Raw genomic sequence first — 21,806 nt, 5'->3', positions numbered from 1 at the left:
AATTTTTCTAAAATAAGATATACTTGAGTAAAAGATTCAGGAATTCATTGTGTAGAAGCTTACAGAATATTTGTATAAAAAAACTATTTAAATTATTTAAATAGGTTTTAAACTATTTAACTATTAAAAGTATTTAAATTAGCTCAACATTAAAAAAAAAAAAAACTAAGATCATGGCATCCGGTCCCATCACTAGATGGCAAATAGATGGGGAAAAAATGGAAACAGTGACAGAATTTATTTTCTTGGGCTCCAACACTGCTTCAGATTATGACTGCAGCCATGAAATTAAAAGACGCTTGCTCTTTGGAAGAAAAGCTATGACAAACCTAGACAGTGTATTAAAAAGCAGAGATATTACTTTGTTGACAAAGGTCTGTCTAGTCAAAGCTGTGGTTTTTCCAGTGGTCACATATGGATGTGAGAGTTGGACCATAAAGAATACTGAGCACTGAAGAAGTGATGCTTTTGAACTGTGGTGTTGGAGAAGACTCTTGAGAGTCCCTTGGACTGCAAGGAGATCCAACCGGTCCATCCTAAAGGAAATCAGTCCTGAATATTCATTGGAAGGACTGATGCTGAAGCTGAAGCTCCAATACTTTGGCCACTTGATGTGAGGAACTGACTCTTTAGAAAAGACCCTGGTGCTAGTAAAGATTGAAGGCAGGAGAAGAAAGGGACGATAGAGGATGAGATGATTGGATGGCATCACCAACTTAATGGACATAAGTTTGAGCAAGCTCTGGGAGTTGGTGATGGACCGGGAAGCATGGTGTTCGGCAGTACATGGGGTCGGAGAGAGTTGAACATGACTGAGTGACTGCGTGCTCAGTCACTTCAGCCGTGTCCGACTCTCTGTGACCCCATGGACCATGGCCTCTCAGGCTCCTCAGTCCATGAGATTCTCCAGGCAAGAATACTGGAGTGGGTTGCCAGTTCCTTCTCCAGTGATAAAGGGTGAAGTGAGTGGAGTCAAGTCGCTCAGTTGTGTCCGACTCTTTGCGACCCCATGGGCTGCAGCCTACCAGGCTCCTCTGTCCATGGGATTTCCCAGGCAAGAGTACTGGAGTGGGTTACTATTTCCTTCTCCAACTGAGTGACTGAACTGAATTTAAATTATATATCAGTATATATGTAAATAAGTCCATAGAATTTAAGCTATATTGAAAGTTTATAAGGGCTTTATGATAGAAACATTTCAGATATTATTAATGATGACTATGAACAGTATGGATTTCACTACAGACACAATTCTTCTACCCACTTGAAGCAAACCAGGTAAGCAGCATCTCTTTCACAAGGCAGACTTTGTAAAGACCAATTCCAGAGTCCTTTTACACAAATAATACAACCATGAGCTGATGACACAACAGCCTTCCCTCACAAGATATGTATTCAGATAGGCTATTTCAAATTCTTATGATATATCTCTGTACTTATGGGACTGCCACTGTATCTCCTTATATACATTTCATCTACTGAACAAGATCATAGTAGAGTAAAAGGGAAAACACATATATACATAACTGTGTGCTCAAGTCACGTCCAACTCTTTGTAATCCCATGGACTCTAGCCTGCCAGGCTCCTCTGTCCATTGGATTTCCCAGAAAAGAATAGCAGAGTGGGTTGTCGTTTCCTATTCCAGATACATAACTATACATATGCACAATATTATGAAATGGTATATAAAAAGTAAGGTGCAGTTTAATCTAGATTTGATATTGGATCTCTTCCAGTTTCATCAGAGATTTAATCAGATATGGCTGTTCCACTGTGAATATTCAGGAGAATGTTCTAATTTTCTGAGCTATTAAATGAGATGGGCAAATGCAGAAGAAAAATAACAAAAAAGAAAGATGAAGAAAACTCCTTGTATCTTTACTCAACTCTGTAACAAACAAGGAAGCATCACTCACTTCGAAAGTATTGCTCCTTGAAAACATTTTATGCTATTCCCCTTGTTAAGTTTATGGGAAATAATTAATGATTTCAAGCCCTTGGCCTGTGGATAAGAAGAAACAGCTATTCCTAACTTCAATTTAGGAAGAAGCAGCTGCACCTAGTCTCTTAGGATGTACACAGCACCTTGGAATCCATGGTAGCAGCCAAGCATTGTGTTTCTCTGGTTATTACACTTTTTTCTGATTTTTCATAAAGCTTAGGGTACTAATTTCAGGATATAGAATGTTCAGCCCTTGCAGATTTGAGGACAGTAGCCCTCCAACTGACAGTAATGTGTTCTCAAGTTTGAATATGTCTCTCTGCATCAGCATCTCCAGTAAATAATTTTTTGCCATCTGTTTTCCAACCACTGTGTGCATTTGATAGAGTAAGTGAAGCCGCAGGATTATTGCAATGACACACCACACCTCTTTGTCATCTTCTTGGCAGTTTTCCATTATAAAATACCAAGCATATTTTGCACTTATTCTCCCAAACCATTTCAGTTTTGTAATTTTTGTCATCCTCAGCAAATTAATCCCACACACGCCTTTGTCTGTCATGTGAACCATGCAGAAATTTTGAATTATGTCACCTCTATAAATGGGAATCTTGGAAGAAGGATTAAACGCTAAGGGTGATCAGTCAGAGAAAGTGGCAACTCGTCTGGTTCAATGATTAAAGTCTGGACCTGAAAATAAGAATTACTAGGTTCTATTTGTGGCTTTGCTATCAATTTGCTGTATGACTTTTAGCAAGAGTTTTTCACAAGGAATTAGTTTTCAGATATGGCTAAAACAAAAAATCATAGACCTTCAAAAGCTAAGAGAAGAAATTGTTTCATTTCTTAGAAACATCATGCAGTTTATTAGTGTGACATTTAGAGAGTATGGGCAAGTTTCAGGAAAATAAATGTTATATGTCAGTTCATCTGATAATCAAAACATTAGCTGAAGAAATTTGACTTAGTATGCTGCATTTTCTCATACAGACAGTTCAAATAAGGCAAGCTGATTGTTAATTTCAGTTTAGACATTGTTGCATACAGGAAAAATCTACAAGGAACTTTAATAAATTATTTGGAAAATTGAATGATACTATAAAATCAAAACAAGATCTCAGATAAAAACTGATAATTTCAATATTAGACCAAATTTTCTTCACTAATTCTATTTTTTTCATGTTCCTGTTCAGACCATGTTCAGACAGCTTTGTTCTTCTTCTTGCTAAGACCTCACTGTCATTTATGTCCCAGCCCAGAGTAACTCTGCCTCTAAATTCATATAATAAAATTCTTCCCAGATGCTTTGTTTGTGATTGCTAGTGTTTGTGTGGTTGGTATTTAAATCTTTTCTTTAAAATTTAATTATTTAAGCCTTTCAAACTGCAAGAGTCTTGCCCTTTTGAGTCAAACTAGGCCACACAAATATCTACAAAATGGCAAGTCTGAAGCTCTTTCTTCATTATTCAATCCCACATGCACCTGTCTACCTTTTTCTCTTTGTATAAGAAAAAGGTGCGTGTATAAGCAAAAACTTCTTTTTTCACAAAAGTGAGATTATAAGATGTATTTGTTGGCATTTTCCTTTTTCTTTTTAGTGAATTAATAGTAAACTTTTTTAAGGTATAATATTCTGGATTTTCTAGAGAAACAGACCTAGAAGGAGTGTGTGTGTGTGTGTGTGTGTGTATGGAGAAAGAGAACAAGAGGTCTATTTTATGGACTCCCATGACTGTGGAGGTTGGCAAGGTTGGCCAACCAGCTGGAGACCAGGGAGGAGTTGCAGTTGAGTCTGAAGACAGTCTGCTGGCAAAATTCTTTCTCCAGGGAAGTCTGTCTTCCTCCTATTAAGGTCTTCAATTGATTAGATAAAGCTTACCCACTTTATGGAGAACAGTCTGGTAATCTGCTGAACTCAAAGTCTACAGATTTAAATGTTAATCTCATCTAAAAAGTACCTTCATAGAAATATTTAGAATAACATCTGTCCAAATATCTGAGTACCATTGCCTAGCCAAGTTGACTCATAAAATTAGCCATCCCATAGTTTCTACTATCAGAGAAGGCAATGGCACCCCACTCCAGTACTCTTGCCTGGAAAATCTCATGGACAGAGGAGCCTGGTGGGCTGCAGTCCATGGGGTCATGAAGAGTCGAACACGACTTCACTTTCACTTTTCACTTTCATATATTGGAGAAGGAAATGGCAACCCACTCCAGTGTTCTTGCCTGGAGAATCCCAGGGGCAGGGGAGCCTGGTGGGCTGCCATCTATGGGGTCACACAGAGTCGGACAGGACTGAAGCGACTTAGCAGCAGCAGTTTCTATGTTCCAATTAGTGCTAGTACTTTGTATGAACTATTTCATTTAATGATCAAAACAATCCTATAACTTAAGTATTATTATCTCCATTTCATTTACTAAGAAGGAAACCAAGGCACAGAGAAACTAAAACTTTGCCCAGTGATTAAGCCAGTACTTGGGATATAAAACTAAGACTCTGTGGCTCCAGAACCCATGATTTTAATTACAACACACTATTGCTTCCATGTATATTAGCCTGGACATCTTTGTATTACAATAAATGTAGAACTTATTCATTCTTCTTAACAGGACTTCATGTTCCAAACCGTGGAAGTTGATTGAGGTGATTTTTGTTGATTGAAATCATTGAATTTGATTGAAGTCATTTTCTCCTATGCTTTAGTTTCATTTTCTATAGAATGAGGAAATTAATAATGTCTACCAAAAACTTGATATGATTAATAAAATGACAGTACATGTGAATTACAAACCAAAACCTGGTAAATAAAGCACATTAACAATTTTGTTTTATTAAAATATAGGCAAACATCCTCCTTGATCATTTTAATTATAATCAGCTGCTTACCATGACAAATATACTGAACTAACCATTTCTGTGTATTTGTTGGTAGTTTCCTCTTAAATAGACAAGGGCAATTTGCCATTTTGAAGTATGCAAATTAATTATTTCTTAGAATAGCCACAAGAGTGTACAGTTTTCATGCTTGTGTGCTCAGTCATGTCTGACTCTTGGTGACCCCACAGACTGTAGACCACCAGGCTCCTCTGTCCATGGAATTTTTCAGGCAAGAATACTGCAATGGATTGCCATTTCCTCCTCTAGGGGATCTTCCAGACACAGGGATTGAGCTACAGTCTCTTGAGTGACCTGCATTGGCAGGTAGATTCTTTACCACAGAGCACCTGTACTCAGTCGTTAGGCCGTTATCTCCACTCTCTAATTCTAGATATTTTTATCACCCCCTTCCTGGCCAAAAAAAATCCACATCCATTAGCAATCATTGCACATTTCTCCTCTCAAAGGATCTGGTGACATCTAATCTACTTTCTGTCTCTATAGATTCAGATTTGTTTTACTAGGCATTTCATGGAAATGGAATCATACAATACTTTGTGTCTGGCTTCTTTAGCTTCATATGTTTACAAGCTTCTCCCATGTTGTAGCACAAATCAGTACTCCATTCCTTGAATGCAGTTGCCAATGTACCCTCTGGATCCAACATCTATTGGGCAGTACTCTCACTTCACTTGGGGGCAAAAATACTGAGTCTAGAAACGGTAAACAGTCATCACTCATACTCACTGGCTGTGTTGGTCTTCTCTGCCTCAAACATGGTGGTGGTTGTTGTTCAGTGACTAAGTCCTGTCTGACTTTTTGCAACCCCCTGAACTACGGCATGCCTGGCTCCTCATCCTACAGTATGTCCTGGAGTTTGCTCAGATTCATGTCCATTGAGTCATTGATGCTCTCTAACCATCTCATCCTCCACTGCCCCCTTTTCCTTTTGCCTTCAATCTTTCCCAACATCAGGGCCTTTTCCAATGAGTTGGCTCTTTACATCAGTTGATGAAAATATTGAAACTTCAGCTTCAGCATCAGCCCTTCCAATGAATATTCAGAGTTGATTTCCTTTAGTGAGGATTGACTGGTTTTATCTCCGTGCTATCCAAGACACTCTCAAGAGTCTTCTCCAACATCATAATTCGAAAGAATCAATTTTTCTTCACTCAGTCCAGCTCTCACATCCATACATGACTACTGGAAAAACCATAGCTTTGACTATATGGACATTTGTCTTTTTAATATACTGCCTAGGTAGATAAACCTTAGGAAGTACTTGCCTTCTGAGGGCCCATTCAATTCTCCTTGTGCTCTGTTTCTATTGCTATTTTTCCTTTTGAGGTTAGTACTCAAAAGGTAAGGCTACCTTTAGGAGAGGTAAGGCTGCTGCTGCTATGTCACTTTAGTCTCTATTATTTGGCAAATCAAGGAAGAAAAAGTGGGATGTCATGTTAGTCTGAAGTCCCTATTCACTCTCAAATTCATTTTAGCAGGGAAATTTTCAAAATATGGAATGAGCATTCCATAAAACACTGTCTGTCTCCTGGTCAATCTATTTTGACAACTAATCCATGCAAATTAGGAAAGAAATGAAGCATCAAACAAAAAAAATGTGGGAAGTTTTAATTACCCATGCTTCTGTTTTCCTTTACTATGCTAAATGATCAAATACATTATTAAATTAGATAAATTACAATGGAGTTCTTCATTCAGCATTATTTTGCATAAGCAATATTAAAGAGTTTGACAATATAAAATCTATTCTAAAAATTTACTGTACTCTTTTAAAATGCGCATCTAGGGACTCTAGTCACTTTGCAAAAATTAAATAGAAATCTGTGCCAACAGCTTTAATTCACATTTTTTGGATGTGGCTTTTTCCAGATTGAAGTGTGAAGTGGTTGATCCCAGAGAAAAGTCCTAATTCCACAGATTAATAATGAAGCAAATGAATTGCGTATTATTAGGTATGTTCAAGAAGGTGATTACTATTTACTGTTTTCTGTGTTAAGGAATTATTTTAAGAAGGAAGGTCTGAGAAAAGTTTTCAGCTGCTTCGTTTGCCATTCTACCTCCTTCTCAGAGGCTTGATTTGCAATCAACAGTTATGTAAATTTTTTTATCAGATTAGACTTTCAGAACTGGATTTCCCTTAATATATGCAACTGCTACCTCAGTGAAACTGATAAAATGTCAGAGAGAGGGACAAGGTTCAGTAGTTAGCAAAATGGTAGGAATCTAAAAGCAATCCAAATTGAGAAAGCTTTTCTTTTTCCTAAGGTTGTAATTTCCTAAAGGACAAGCAGAAAAGAAAACTCTTATGGACCATTTGATTTACATATCACATAATTTAAACATTCCTGATAGCTAACAGTTTGTGTTTTATTAAATAATGATGACAATTTTAGCTATACTTTATGTTAAAATGAAATATAATACCATTTCCATTTCATTTGGTTTGGGTATTATAAGAAGTCTCTAATCTTTATGCTTTAATTCATAACAGTCTAGAGAAGTGACAGTATATATGCGATTGATGTTAAGATTTTTATTGTGCTAAATTTCTAATACACTACATTTATTTATTCAGTATCTAGTTTAGTAGAAACTGGAATGTATACATGCTGTCATAATACGTTTATCAATTTTGAAGTTCTATAAGCCAGATTGCCTTGTATAAAGTATTGTGTGTGTTAGTCACTTGGTTGTGTCCAATTCTTTGAGACCCCATGGGCTGTATGTAGCCTGCCAGGTTTCTCTGTCCATGGGATTCTTCAGGCAAGAATACTGGAGTTGGTTGCTATGTCCTTCTCCAGAGGATCTTCCTAACCCAGGAATTGAACTCTGGTCTCCTAAATTGCAGCCAGGTTTTTTACCATCTAAGCCACTAGTATTGTATGTATGTTTAATTCTAATATATGTCCAAAATAGTAAGTGAATGTGGTATTTAAGTAAATCCTTTTCCCATGTTAAGGAATGTTTCATATTTGAGAGGGTATTACCTTGATCAAATTGATCTGCACTACAAAATTCAAGTTACTCCTCCTAAATTCGTGTTTCTTTTTTTTCTTTAAGGATTCATAATTAAGAGAAAAATGTATAGGGAGAAAAAAAAATTGTTTAATCTTTGATCACTGGCACTTGTATCTCCAACATGTATTGAATGGGTCTTAAAGTCACTATTTTTTCTTTTGGAAAATTTGAAATATTTTAGATTTGTCTTTTAATGATTTCTGTCCTATCTAGTCTCCTGCTTCCTACTCTGTGATAGTATGTTGCCAATATTTTCCAAAATATTAGCAATTTGCACTGCTTTCCCTCATAAGTGTTTTAATCATTTATACTCCAAATACAAAATATACACTAAAATGGGCAAAATTTTAAGTATAACTTTCTCACCAAAGCTTTAGGGAATAAATTATTTAACACAAAAGAATTAGTTTCACATCAAGATTTCTTTCATCTACACATTTGTGGAAAAGAAGAAATATATTGGACAGTAAAAACCCTGTCTAGATACAACTTATAATTGTACATAATCAAATTATTAACAATAATTTATTTTAATTAGACACAGCATATTTTAATTCTTTATAAGCATTTATACGTATCTCAATGTTCACAATTCAATGTGAATTTTATTATTTTCTTATGTATTATATTATTAGTTTCCATTTAGTGATGAGAAAATAGAATACTGAAGAGCTGTATCAGAATGGCTGATTCACTTTGTTGTACAGCAGAAACTAACACGACATTGTAAGACTATACCCCAATTTAAGAAGAAGGAAAAAAAAAAAAAACAGCTGAAGAAATAAAAATGACAAAACAGAAAAAGACTATAATTTCTGGTACTTCCTGGGCCTAATAGCTGTAATTCTTCTGCTTTACCGTTATTCTTTACCACATTGCTATGTCATGATATTCCACTTCAGAAACTGAATTTGTCCTAACTGCATTATGTGGATAATAAGTTTTTACTTAAACAGTATTTACATGTCCAGATCCCATGTGAATAGGGTTTAAAACAGATTCCTTATGCTCTTGCTCCATATCAACAAACCCCAAGTACTTACTGTCTCCAAAATATTGGAGTTGCCATACAGAGCATATTGATCTAATAACATAAAATTTAGATGATATATTTCAAAGAATACAGATAAGTGGTACCCTTGAAACTTTGGCCTTCTGTGTTTTTCACTCTTTTCCAAAAATTACGTATCATGAGAATAACAATATTTCACAATTTTGATAATCTGGCTTGGCTTGCAAAATAACAATCCAATTGACCTGTTGCCATGACCCCAATCATTTTAATCACTTTATTCAAAATTTCTTTTCACAGTATCTCTGGGTTATTGGTGACTTTGAATATTTAATAAAGTTAATTTACATACTGTTCTTATAGAAAGAACAATGATGCAATATATTTTCACAGAGTGATAGTCATTTCTTTTTTTTGTTATGTATTCTAGCAAAAAGAAGACTTTCAAAAAGATCATTGATAATATAATTATTCATCATAAACTTACTTTAGCACTGAAGTTATTTACAAACAGAGCTAAAATTTTAGAGATTTTACCAATAATAGATAGGTATGTAGATAAACAGCAAACACGATACCTTGATGTTCTAATGTCAAACAATAAAAATTGGTAGGAGAGAACAAGTCAGTATGTGAAAAAGGTAAGAAAAATTATATTTAATAGAGTACAGTACCAACCCCTGCTTGAAGAAATATAGCTTTTCCATCTTGAGCATCCTTTCACAAATTAGTTTTAACACATTCCTTGTGTTCCCATATTGTGCTACTATGCTTTATGTCCATAATTGACTCTCCCTTTAGTTGCATGGTAATATGGATATTGCTAATATCTATAAATATATCTCCTACAATATTGATTACCTTAAGGGAAACAGAATTTATAATGTAAGTCCTGAATTTGCAGTAGGTTTTTTAGTCCCAGTACATACCTACATATACTTTTGGGTATTGCTCTTGAGAAAATGGTAGCAGTAACCTCAGTTCTCCAGAAAAAGAGAATCCAAATACTATATAGCAATTATTTAATAACTTTTGTAAAAATATATTGTACACATCCAACTGTACAAAGTGCCATGGATTGAGACATGAATTTTGGCAGCAGAACTTAAAAGCCTCTTGATAAAAGTGAAAGAGGAGAGTGAAAAAGTTGGCTTAAAGCTCAACATTCAGAAAACGAAGATCATGGCATCTGGTCCTATCACTTCATGGGAAATAGATGGGGAAACAGTGGAAACAGTGTCAGACTTTATTTTTGGGGGCTCCGAAATCACTGCAGATGGTGATTGCAGCCATGAAATTAAAAGACGCTTACTCCTTGGAAGGAAAATAATGACCAACCTAGATAGCATATTCAAAAGCAGAGACATTACTTTGCCAGCAAAGGTCCGTCTAGTCAAGGCTATGATTTTTCCAGTGCTGGGTGTTCTTTGGAAGGACTGATGCTAAAGCTGAAACTCCAATACTTTGGCCACCTCATGTGAACAGTACTCATTGGAAAAGAGTCTGATGCTGGGAGGGATTGGGGGCAGGAGGAGAAGGGGACCACAGAGGATGAGCTGGCTGGATGGCATCATGGACTCAGTTAGACATGAGTTTGAGTTAACTCCCGGAGTTGGTGATGTACAGGGAGGCCTGGCGTGCTGCAATTCATGGGGTCACAAAGAGTTGGACACAACTGAGCGACTGAACTGAACTGAACTGAACTGAAACATTGAGGACACAAAGCATATTAACAACTGTAAAATAGTAATTGGAAGTATATACTCAAGAGTGAAAGCAAGAGAAACATTAGAAATGAGGAAGAGAATATGAAACCTACATTATGTGATTAAATCCCTCACAATGAAGAAACACTCCAACTAACTTGCCAAGAGTGCCTTCATTGAGAAATGCTGTTTTCAGAACATTTAGTGTTTAGTACTGAGTGTTTATTGTTAGGTCAATGACAGTAGAAAGTTAACATCTGTTGTGTTTTGATTTCATAAAAGTTTCCTGATACTGTCTGAAAGAATATTCCTAACTGTTTTAATAATATTCCTAATTGCCAACATCTGTTGATTCATCAAAAAAGCAGGAGAGTTCCAGAAAAATATCTACTTCTGCTTTATTGACGATGCCAAAGCCTTTGACTATGTGGATCACAACAAACTGGAAAATTCTTAAAGAGCTGGGAATACCAGACCACCTGACCTACCTCTTGAGAAACCTGTATACAGATCAGGAAGCAACAGTTAGAACTGGACATAGAACAACAGACTAGTTCCAAAGCGGGAAAGGAGTATGTCAAGGCTGTATATTGTTACCCTGCTTATATAACTTATATGCAGAGTACATCATGAGAAATGCTGGCCTGTATGAAACACAAGCTGGAATCAAGATTGCCAGGAGAAATATCAAGAACCTCAGATATGCAGATGACACCACCCTTATGACAGAAAGTGAAGAACTAAGAGCCGCTTGATGAAAGTGAAAGAGGAGAGTTAAAAAGTTGGCTTAAAACTCAACATTCAGAAAACAAAGATCATGGCGTTTGGTCCCATCACTTCATGGCAAATAGATGGGGGAACAATGGAAACAGTGAGAGACTTTATTTTGGGGGGCTCTAAAATCACTGCAGATGGTGATTGCAGCCATGAAATTAAAAGAAGCTTACTCCTTGGAAGGAAAGTTATGACCAACCTAGACAGCATGTTAAAAAGCAGAGACATTACTTTAATAACAAAGATTCATTTAGTCAAGGCTATATTTTTTCCAGTAGTCATGTATGGGTTGAGAGTTGGACTGTAAAGAAAGCTGAGCACCGAAGAATTGATGCTTTTGAGCTGTGGTGTTGGAGAAGGCTCTTGAGAGTCCCTTGGGCTGCAAGGAGATAGAACCAGTCTATCCTAAAGGAAATCAGTCCCGTCATTGGAAGGACTGATGCTGAAGTGGAAACATCAATACTTTGGCCACCTGATGGGGAGAACTGACTCATTGGAAAAGACTCTGATGCTGGACAAGATTGAAGCCAGGAGAAGAGGAAACAGAAGATGAGCTTGTTGGATGGCATCACTGACTCCATGGACATGAGTTTGAGTAAACTCCAGAAGTTGGCGATGGACAGGGAGGCCTGGCATGCTGTGGTCCATGGGGTTGCAAAGAGTCAGACACGACTGGACAACTGAATTGAACTGAACTGTATTGTTTTGAAGAATGAACACTTGAGAAGGCCTTTGAATATAGAAGACCATGCAAATAAGTTAGAAAAAATAGTATAATTCTAATAATTTTCTACCTCCTTGACAAGTATCATACAACAAACTATATTATTTCCAAGAGTCCTTCCAAACAAGACTCGCTCTAAGAAATGAATTGGGTCTTATGAAAAATAAATTTAAAAACCAATACTTTTCTGATGTTCTGTGTTTCACAGAAGAGTTTATATTCCCAAAGATTTCATATAATAATGTTCTTTGTAATTCTCAAAAATAGCAATAATTTCATAGTATTTTGCAGTATTATGAAAGTGCTTTTCTGCAAAAGGTATATTCAGAAATGGAGATATAAAGGATGCTTCTACCCACATATATGAAATTCGCATCTTCAACCCATTGGTTAGAAAATCAGGCTTGATATGATTTTCCTTTTAATTTTTGCTCTGTAAGCATTGCCAGCAAAGAGTGAGTTTAATTATCCATATGCAGTTAAGCACTTAAGGGATTAATTAATTAGTTGGCATTTGTAACACTCTTCAAGATGAAAACCACTGTTTAAGAATTATCATTATTAATATGAACAGATGCAAGGGATGAAAGCATCATTTATGCATGCATATGGCACACCCATCAACTCTTAGGTTACACTTTTAACTATGAAGATGGATAAATATGCTGTTGGCTTTATCATGAATGTAAAACATGTTAGAGTCCTATTCAGAGACATGATTGCTCTTTGAGCCAACATGAACACCCATTTCCAAATATTAACCCAATGAGTCTTCAAAAAACTTTGCCAAAAGTTATATTCAGTAATATCTATTGCCAATTATGCAATGAAGCTTTTATGAGTTATTTAAATGATGTGTAAATTTTACCATAATTTTCAAAAGATAACTGTCTTTTTAATGATGAAAAGTAAAACTATAAAATTATCTATCAAATAATACTTCCTTAAAAGAAATAGGAATAGAAGTTGTCATTCTTTTCTATAACAACTAATAGTACATAATACACCATACTGAAAAATTATCATTTAACTTAAACTTTGTAATGTTAAATTTTAATATTTACTATTATTTTCATAACTTTATCCCCTTTATTTTTTCAGTTAAAAGGTTTAATGGAAGGAAAAACTTATATCTTCATTTCTTAGCTTTAGCTTGTTGTTTTAATAAAATATGGATATTTTTGTTCTACATTGATGTAAAGTCAAAACTCATTCATGGCAATAAAATCCACATAAGCTTTTGACTAATACTTTCATTTTAACCTGAGATAGCACATTGAAACTTGCAAGTTGATAAGTGATGTCCCCACACAATATCATAGCAAGTAATAAAGAAATAATATGGCACTTACAGAGCCATTTATATCAACTTCTTAAATGACAGAAACCTGTTATCTTAGCTCTGCAGGCTATCAATCCAAATATATAATACAAAGATGTGTTTTTGTTTAGAGCATTTTTGATGCTTGGTAAAGCTTTATACTGGTATTTTTCATTAAAACAGTATGTAGATTGCTGTAGTTAAAAGAAAATGAGGTTTCAATTTACAGCCTTTGTTTTCATGAACTTATAATATGAGCCTGAACACTTCAAAATAAAGCTTTAAGTACTTATTTTCAGGATAGCATTTAACATTAAATTAACACAAAATGCAAGACTTAGGCATGCAAACCATAATGCAAAGAAGGCTGCAAAATTTTGATAGCCTAAATGAAAATAATTTTCTGAATACATTTAGGGTCTCAGCATAACAGATTTTCTTCTCTTAAAACAATTCCATCAAGATTTATATACTTTAACTACAAGTCTATTACGGTTTGCAGAAATGATGAATTAATCCCATTGTAAGAAACTAAAACATCCTATTGCTCTTTCTTCTCGGAGATCTTTAAACTTAATGGAGGCATATAATCCATTCAAGTATAGTATACTTTATCTTTTCACCATTTTTTTTTTGTCTCTACTTGGAACAACAGTGATGATCTTATCTTTCACCTAGCCACAGAATATTTATTTGAGGTTTTCTTAGAAAACAAGTAGTCATTAGATGGAAAGTTTTTTGTAGGTTTAACTAAATAAAAATCTATGCTAAAAATATCCAGAACTTAAAAATTCACCTTTTCTTTGTTGCTACAAATCACTCAACTTCTAGGTATCTTTCCAAAATTGTTCCTAAGCAATCTCATTGACAATTTTGAAAGATTAGATATTGAATTCTGGGAAAGAACTCTTCACATAATTGAAGGCAGGTTTAAAATTAGCCTTCAGAGGTCTTCTCTTAGCCCAGGTGTTCAGTGTTGAAATCAAGGCTTTAGAAGTGGAAAAGTCATTAGCAATGACAAGACTAGAACTGTAGATGATTGAAGTGGAGTGGAAGGCAATGCAATTGAACATGTAGAGGACAGAGATATTTAAATCAAAAATGAAAAGACTCTTACAGCACAACAATAAAAAACAGTGAGCCAGCTGTTAAAATCTTTAATTGCCTAAGAATAACCAGGAAAGTAGAAGCTGAAGAAGCAGAGTCTGAAACAATAAAGTGCACCTTGAAGTTGCTAGATTTTTCAGGGAAAAGGATAAAACAGTCAAGTACAAGTGATAATGAAAAGTAAATCAAGAGCCTAGTTCACCTCTTCAGCACATATATAGTAAGACAGACAAAGCAATACCTTAATCTGACATTCAGGCTCTAAGTTTTGCACCGAATTTCAACAAGTTCTGAAGAGAAGATGAATGCTTAACGGATTTTTGTAAGGATTTTTAGTTCAAGTGAAAGTTGAAGAGAAGTTAATGTTGACAGGATGAGGAAGTGCTGGGCATTTTCTTAGGCTCACCAATCACACCCTCCTTTTTGGGTCTGCTTTTTCAGCTAGCCTACACTGTTAAGATCCAGACTGTTTTGGACACAATGATAGGAAGTGTTGGGGACCCTTCAATTCTGCTATGGTCCATGTAGAAAACAAGAAAGAACATTTTAAATAGAGTCATTTAGTTAACCTCAGTGATCTGGAATTATTAATTGATGTGCTTCATGTGTCTTAATTTTTACTAAACATCATGAAAACCAGATTCACTATTTGAATGTGAAAATGTCTTGCCCTTTAGTTTGGGAAATCATCTTGCACCATCCTCTGATAACTTCAGTTCCCCTTCTCCTAGTTTTCTGTTTCTAGAACTTTAGGTCCTGAACATAGATTGATGGCCTAAATTTGTCTTCCTTCTTACTTTTTCCCCTCTCTGTCTTTTCATTCTACTCACTGAAAAAATCCTCACGTTTATCTTCAAATGAATTTTCTACTATGGTTATTATATTTTTTTACTTCCAAGTATATTTCTTCTTTATGGAATGTCCCATTTTTAAAGCATCGTGTGCTTATTTTATGGATTTAATAAACTTTCTGATATTTCTGAGGATATTAACCATATTGATTTGTCTTCTTCCAGTTTCTCTTTATTGCCTGTGTTTGCCAAATTGCTTTTTCAAGTTTCTTGGTTTTGCTTTCTCTCATTCACACAAAAATCTTTCCTCAGACCTCTGTAATCACTCTGTTGTCTATTCATAGTTGAGAATAAGACTTTAAAGAGAGCTATGTATCTCTATGTATTTCTATTTTTTAGTGAAAAAATTAGATAAAAACATATCCATTTTATGAGAATAGCCACCACACATCATAACAGGTACTGTCTGTGGGCCTATGTATCATATTCAGAGAAGAATATCCTATTCTACAGAGTGAAAAGATAGAAGGATTGTGTCACTGTGCTTTTTGTCTTAGAGCTAACCTACATAACAAGCTTGAAGGTCTTATTGTTAATGTTTCTCTAATTGCCTTTGTTTTCAGCATAAGACCTCTGCCTGTTTTTACTATGCTTGTATGCTTGAAGATCCTCAATTTTGTCCCATAGAATAAATTTTCTACTTATTTCTTGGTGAGCTCTATAATAACTATCTGGTTAAGTGCTATCTCTGATATGAGAAGGGCATTTTGGTCTCGAACTTCCTCTTATTTGATGATTAGTATTCTTAAGATTTTAGCCCCATACCTTACTCTAAGCTTCAGAAATGGTCTCTAGACAATTCTGGATCTGTCCATGGTGCTGAAAAATAAGTGCTCTCATGCAGTGGAAAGCCAAATTTCACCTTTCAGTTTGAAGATAATATCTAAACACCTATCCATCCACTTTCCATCCTCTTAGTTTGTTTATATAATGCCACATGTGTCTTACATCTTCTGCTATTCTTGATATTCTTATTCCTTTATGACAAATTTAATAATATTTCCACAAGCATCAAAAATAAATGTCTTCACACAATATGATATGCTTAGTGTATAAGTCATATGTTATTCTTCTGATTATTATTACTAATTTCTTGACTTTTTAAAAAATTTAAGGCTAAAAAGTTGGCAACATGTTCTAGTCCCCAAATTCTTTTAAGTAAAGCTGAGTTCAAGTAAAATCAAAATTGAAATTAATGTTACAACTGTATGTAATTTCTCCTGAATGAATATCACAATTGAACTAAGCATTGTTATTGACATTTCAGGCAAACACTGATGTGGAAAACATAAATGAAAACTATGTTAGAACAAGCTTATGCCAAATATTTTTTTCATAAAAATAGATATAGTATTTATCATTCCATATATTTCAAGGAAACTGTGAAAACAGAACACTCTCATTTTAGATTTCTTATGTGCAGATGCAGAATAAGATTTTTATGTAAATTTTATAAGTGTTTGTTGCAACATTTTCTTTATGAGGGACTACATCTGCTGCTGTGTCATAGTGAAAAAATATTCTCATGTAGAAGTCCTGTAACTTGCATTAAAGTCCCTCTGATTCATTTTAGACCACACTTCACAAGAAACTTGTAAGACCTGTTCAAAATCTTAGGCAGTGAAAGTAGACTAGAGGTTATGATTTTATAATATACTGTTACAATTTTCTCTGGCCTTGTAAAAGTAAGCTGCAAACATCTGCTAAAATCTAGCCATATTATCCCCATACATTTGAGAAATTCTGCAATATTATGCTATACAGTAGCCAGACAATAACAATAAATCAATTGCTCACTAAAACAGCTACAATGAAAATGTCATTTTGTCTCTAAGAAGATGTTGCAAAAAGAATTATCCCATGATATATATTTTCTTAACATAAACAAAAAGAGAATTAAATTTTCTTTAAAAATATTTAATATTGAAAAATAAGAACATGCACTAAGAAGTAACTTGTCTAATCAAGTTATTATATTAACATAATATATAATATATAATAAAATTATAAAATAGTATTGTTCCCTATTTAAAAATAGGGAATATCATTGTTGGAAGAGTTTAAGAAACTGTTTTACTTCACTTTAAATTAGTATAAATTTTTCTATGAAATAGTTTATTCTAAGGATGCAAAACACTGTAAGACCATTTAAGTTAAATTTACAGGTAAAGGTAGGTTTTCCATTTCAGAAATAATTCTCCTAGAATACATTAGAAACTTAGAAAGCTCATGGTTTATAAAGAAAGAATTTCATTCAGAGGTGCCCCAGTTTAATGATTTGATTACATGTCCTACCTATGTATTTTGATGTTTATTTGGGAAATTTTAATTAAAGTTTTAGGAAAGCTGTTTTTACTTCACTCAGAAAAACTTCTACTATGTGTCTACCCTATGAACACTGAGCTAGATTCTATGAATTCTACTGAGCAATTTAAGAACAAAGATTACACCTTTCAAAGGTTTACAGTGAAGCTGAGTGCATCATACATTCCACCATACATTCTACCATATCCCTTCCAAACTGGCAAGGAAACCAAATAAAAATGAGAGACAACTCATGATATACATGTCCCATATTTGAGGTCCCAATCATGAGACTGGAGCTATGTTAAAACAATGCATAAAACCCAACTCTAGATGTGTGTTTAATAGCAAAACATTTATGCAAAGAGCAAGTCAACAGAGATTTCACAGAAAATATTTCATCTAAGGACTGTTATTCACACGAGGGAATTTATCCTCTATATGATTTAGTTTATGTAAGTATGATTGACCTTTGAACAATATGGCTGTGAATTGCTTAGGTTTACTTATATACAGAATTTTTTTTCACCATATGGTACAGTGCCACAGTATTCAGCCTCTGGTTGAATGTGGATGCAGAACCTTTGATATGTAGGTCCATTCTATGAAGTGAGACCTGGATTTTCAAGTGTGTGGCAGTCAATGCCTCAAACCCCCACCTTATTCAAGGATCAACAATAATTTAGAAAGAAAGTACTGTAAGGTATTACCTTAGAAAACCTTGTTCTATCAGTTGAGATTCAAAGAGTACATTTACAAATGTATTCTAACTACATTTTTGGTAGTGTTCATTTTGAAATGTATACAAATATTAAATTATTATGTTCTACACCTGATACTAATACAGTGTTATACATCAATTATATCACAATGAAAAATAATGCAAAAGATAAATAAATAAAAAATAAATTAGTATTATGGGAAAAAACAGGTTCTACTTTCTCCTGGTAAACTTTTCCTGTTTTCATAAATTTTTCTATGTTTTTGGTTTCTTGGCATGATAGAGTAGTTCTATCTCATTTTTATGGGATTACAGTAATAGTTTTTTCTAAAATATATAAAAATATATTTTAAATATTTTTCCTTAATTGGGGAAGCAATCATATGCATAACCTCTTACCACCTTACAAAACGAGCCCTAACAAACTCATTTTCCTGGGCTGTTCTCTTACATTTTGTTGTCGTATCTAGGGCTTCCCAGGTGTTGCTAGTGATAAAGAAACTTCTAGCCAATGCAGGAGACTCAGGAGATGAGACTTGTCTTTGGTTTGGGAAGACCCCCTGGAGAAGAGAATGGCAATCCACTCCAGAATTCTAACCTGTAAAATCCCATGGACATAAGATCCTGGCAGGCTAGAGTCCACAGGGTCGCAAAAAATCAGACATGACTGAGTGAGCACGCACCCATAGAATTCCAACTCCCCAGTGTCAGAAATTCACTGTTTGTTTTGCCTCAAATTCAGGAGTTTCTATTTAATCTTTTAAAATTTCATAGCCATATTAACAGCAACTATCTAAATTAAATTAGAATTTTTACTGGGTATGTCTTTTGCCACTGATTTTCATCTCCAAGTCATTCCCGTTAAATTCTTTCTTTCTTTGTTTTGCTGAAGCATTACTTTTAATAAGTAGCATATTACTCTTATTTTGTATTCGTGTTTGCTATAGAATTCTATGATCAAATCCTTTCATTAAATTGTAGACTTTGCTCCAGGCCTCTTCGACATCAAGTTTAACAACTCAATTCGTTTGAAGTGTTCTGTTCCCTCCCTTACATTTTCTCTATATTTTTTAATTAAAAAAATACATACTAATATGACTAAGAATCAAAATGAATGTGGGTAAAATAATAATAGCAAACACTTAGAAGGTGATTCTAAAACGTTTTGCCAAATATCATTCTAAAATTTTTACATTGTATTAACTCTAGTAATCTCAGTAATAGCATAATAAAGTAAGTTTGAATTTTACAAACATTTACAGGGAAGATGCTACACAAGAGAACTTTTTATTTCCCTAAGGACACATGCCAGATATTGAAGAAATCAAAACATAAGCGTCAGTTCTAGAGTCTGTGGAGTCTTTTTAAGCATAAGTGATATTAGTTTGTAATAAGCAGTTTAGAATTTCCTTGCAAATGACTATGTAGGATCTCTTGTGACTGGGATGACAAGGCAAGATTTAATAAGGAGATAATTCTTTATTTGAAAACATAAGTAGGAATGGATTTAAGAATATAGTCCATGAATCAATAAAGATAAACACACTGATGCAGCAGAGTGATGTTTATACTTTACTGTGTTAGAAATCACCTGAAATTATTGCTAAAAAAATACAAATCCTGAGCTCTTGAATTTTGTTCTGTTTTGATCTAAGATCTTAGTTATACCACGGATTTCTCATTTTTAACAAGTTCTCTAGATTATTTTGAGGCTCACAGTCTATGCAGGATACTATGAGAAACAATATATATGCTAACATTTTGAACTCAAATTAAATTCTTATTCCAAGGAAATGAAGTAGAGGGGGTCAGGGAATACATAACACAATTTATCACACTGACAATTTACATCTACATAGAAAATAATGCTAGATGTAATGGAAATTAGCTCGTTTCATAGAATTTTGTAATTTATTTGACTGTTTACACAATAATGTCTATGAATCACCATGTTTTTAGTATATAATGTTATCTTACCAAATCTATTTGTTCTCATTTTTAACCCAGTTTTACCAGTTTATTCCAACTCTCCAAATGAATCTAGGTTCTTCTCATAGACATGTAATCTTAAGTATGAGGATATGGCTTAGTGATTAAAGTTGATTCTGCTCTATTATGTAAAGAACATTCATCTCCCCTGTTTTCAGAGTTCTCTTAGTGACATCCTAAATTATTTAATGAAATTATATGAAAAAAAAAGAAATTATATGGATCCATGGTATTATGAATCAATTATTTCTACTTTGTAATATAATTTATTTTTTTTTAAGTTTGTCGGGGTATAGTCGATTTTCAATGTTGTGTTCATTTCTCCTGTAGAGCAAAATGAGTCAGTTATACATATACATATATCTAATCTTTTTAGATTCTTTACCCATATAAGCCTCTATAGAATACTGAGTAGAGTTCCTTGTGCTATACACCTTATTAGTTATCAATTTTATATATAGTAGTGGGCATATGTCGGTCCTAATCTCCCAATTTATCCTCCATCCCACACCTTCTCTCCTGGTAACTGTAACTTTGTTTTTTAAATTTGTGTCTTTATGTATGTTTTGCAAATAAATTCATTTGTACCATTTTTTTAGATTTCACATAAAAGCGATATTATATGATATTTGTCTTTGTCTGACTTACTTCACTCAGTATGATAATCTCTGGGTCCCTCCATGTGACTGTAAATGACATTATTTCATTCTTTTATGGCTGAGTAATATTCCATTATATATATTAATATGTACCACATCCTCTCCATCCATCCTTCTGTTGATGGACATTTAGGTTTCTTCCATGTCCTAGCCATTGTAAACAGTGCTTCAGTGAACATTGTGGTGCATGTAGCATTTCAAATTACTGTTTTCTCCGAGTAAACACCCAGGAGTGGGATTGCAGGATTGTATGGTAGCTCTCTATTTAATTTTTTAAGAAAGCTGCATACTCTTCTCCACAGTGGTTGTTGGGCATATACATTCCTACCAACAGCGCAGAAAGGTTCCCTTTTCTCCACATCCTCTCCAGTATTTATTGTTTGTAGATTTTTCAATGATGGCCATTCTGACAAAATGAGGTGATGTTTCATTGTCGTTTTGATTTGCATTTCTCTAATAATTAGTGATGTTGAGCATCTTTCCATGTTTTTGGCCATCTGTATGTCTTCTTTGGAGAAATATCTATTTAGATCTGCTGCCCTGTTTTTTGTTGTTTTTGTTGATTCTGTTGTTTGTTTTTAATATTGAGTTGCCTGAGCTGTAGGTATATTTTGGAGTTTAAGCCCTTGTCAGTTGTTTCATTTGCAAATGTTTTCTCTCATTCTGAGGGTCATCTTTTTGTCTTGTTTATGATTTCCTATGCTATACAAAAAGATTTTAAGTTTGTTTAGGTCCCATTTGCTTTTTGGTTTGTTTGCTTGTTTTCATTTTCATT

Source organism: Budorcas taxicolor, chromosome 12 (assembly GCF_023091745.1).
Source record: "Budorcas taxicolor isolate Tak-1 chromosome 12, Takin1.1, whole genome shotgun sequence".
Classification (NCBI taxonomy): domain Eukaryota; kingdom Metazoa; phylum Chordata; class Mammalia; order Artiodactyla; family Bovidae; genus Budorcas; species Budorcas taxicolor.
The sequence above is the reverse complement of the archived record's forward strand: the minus strand, read 5'-3'. Positions refer to the sequence as shown.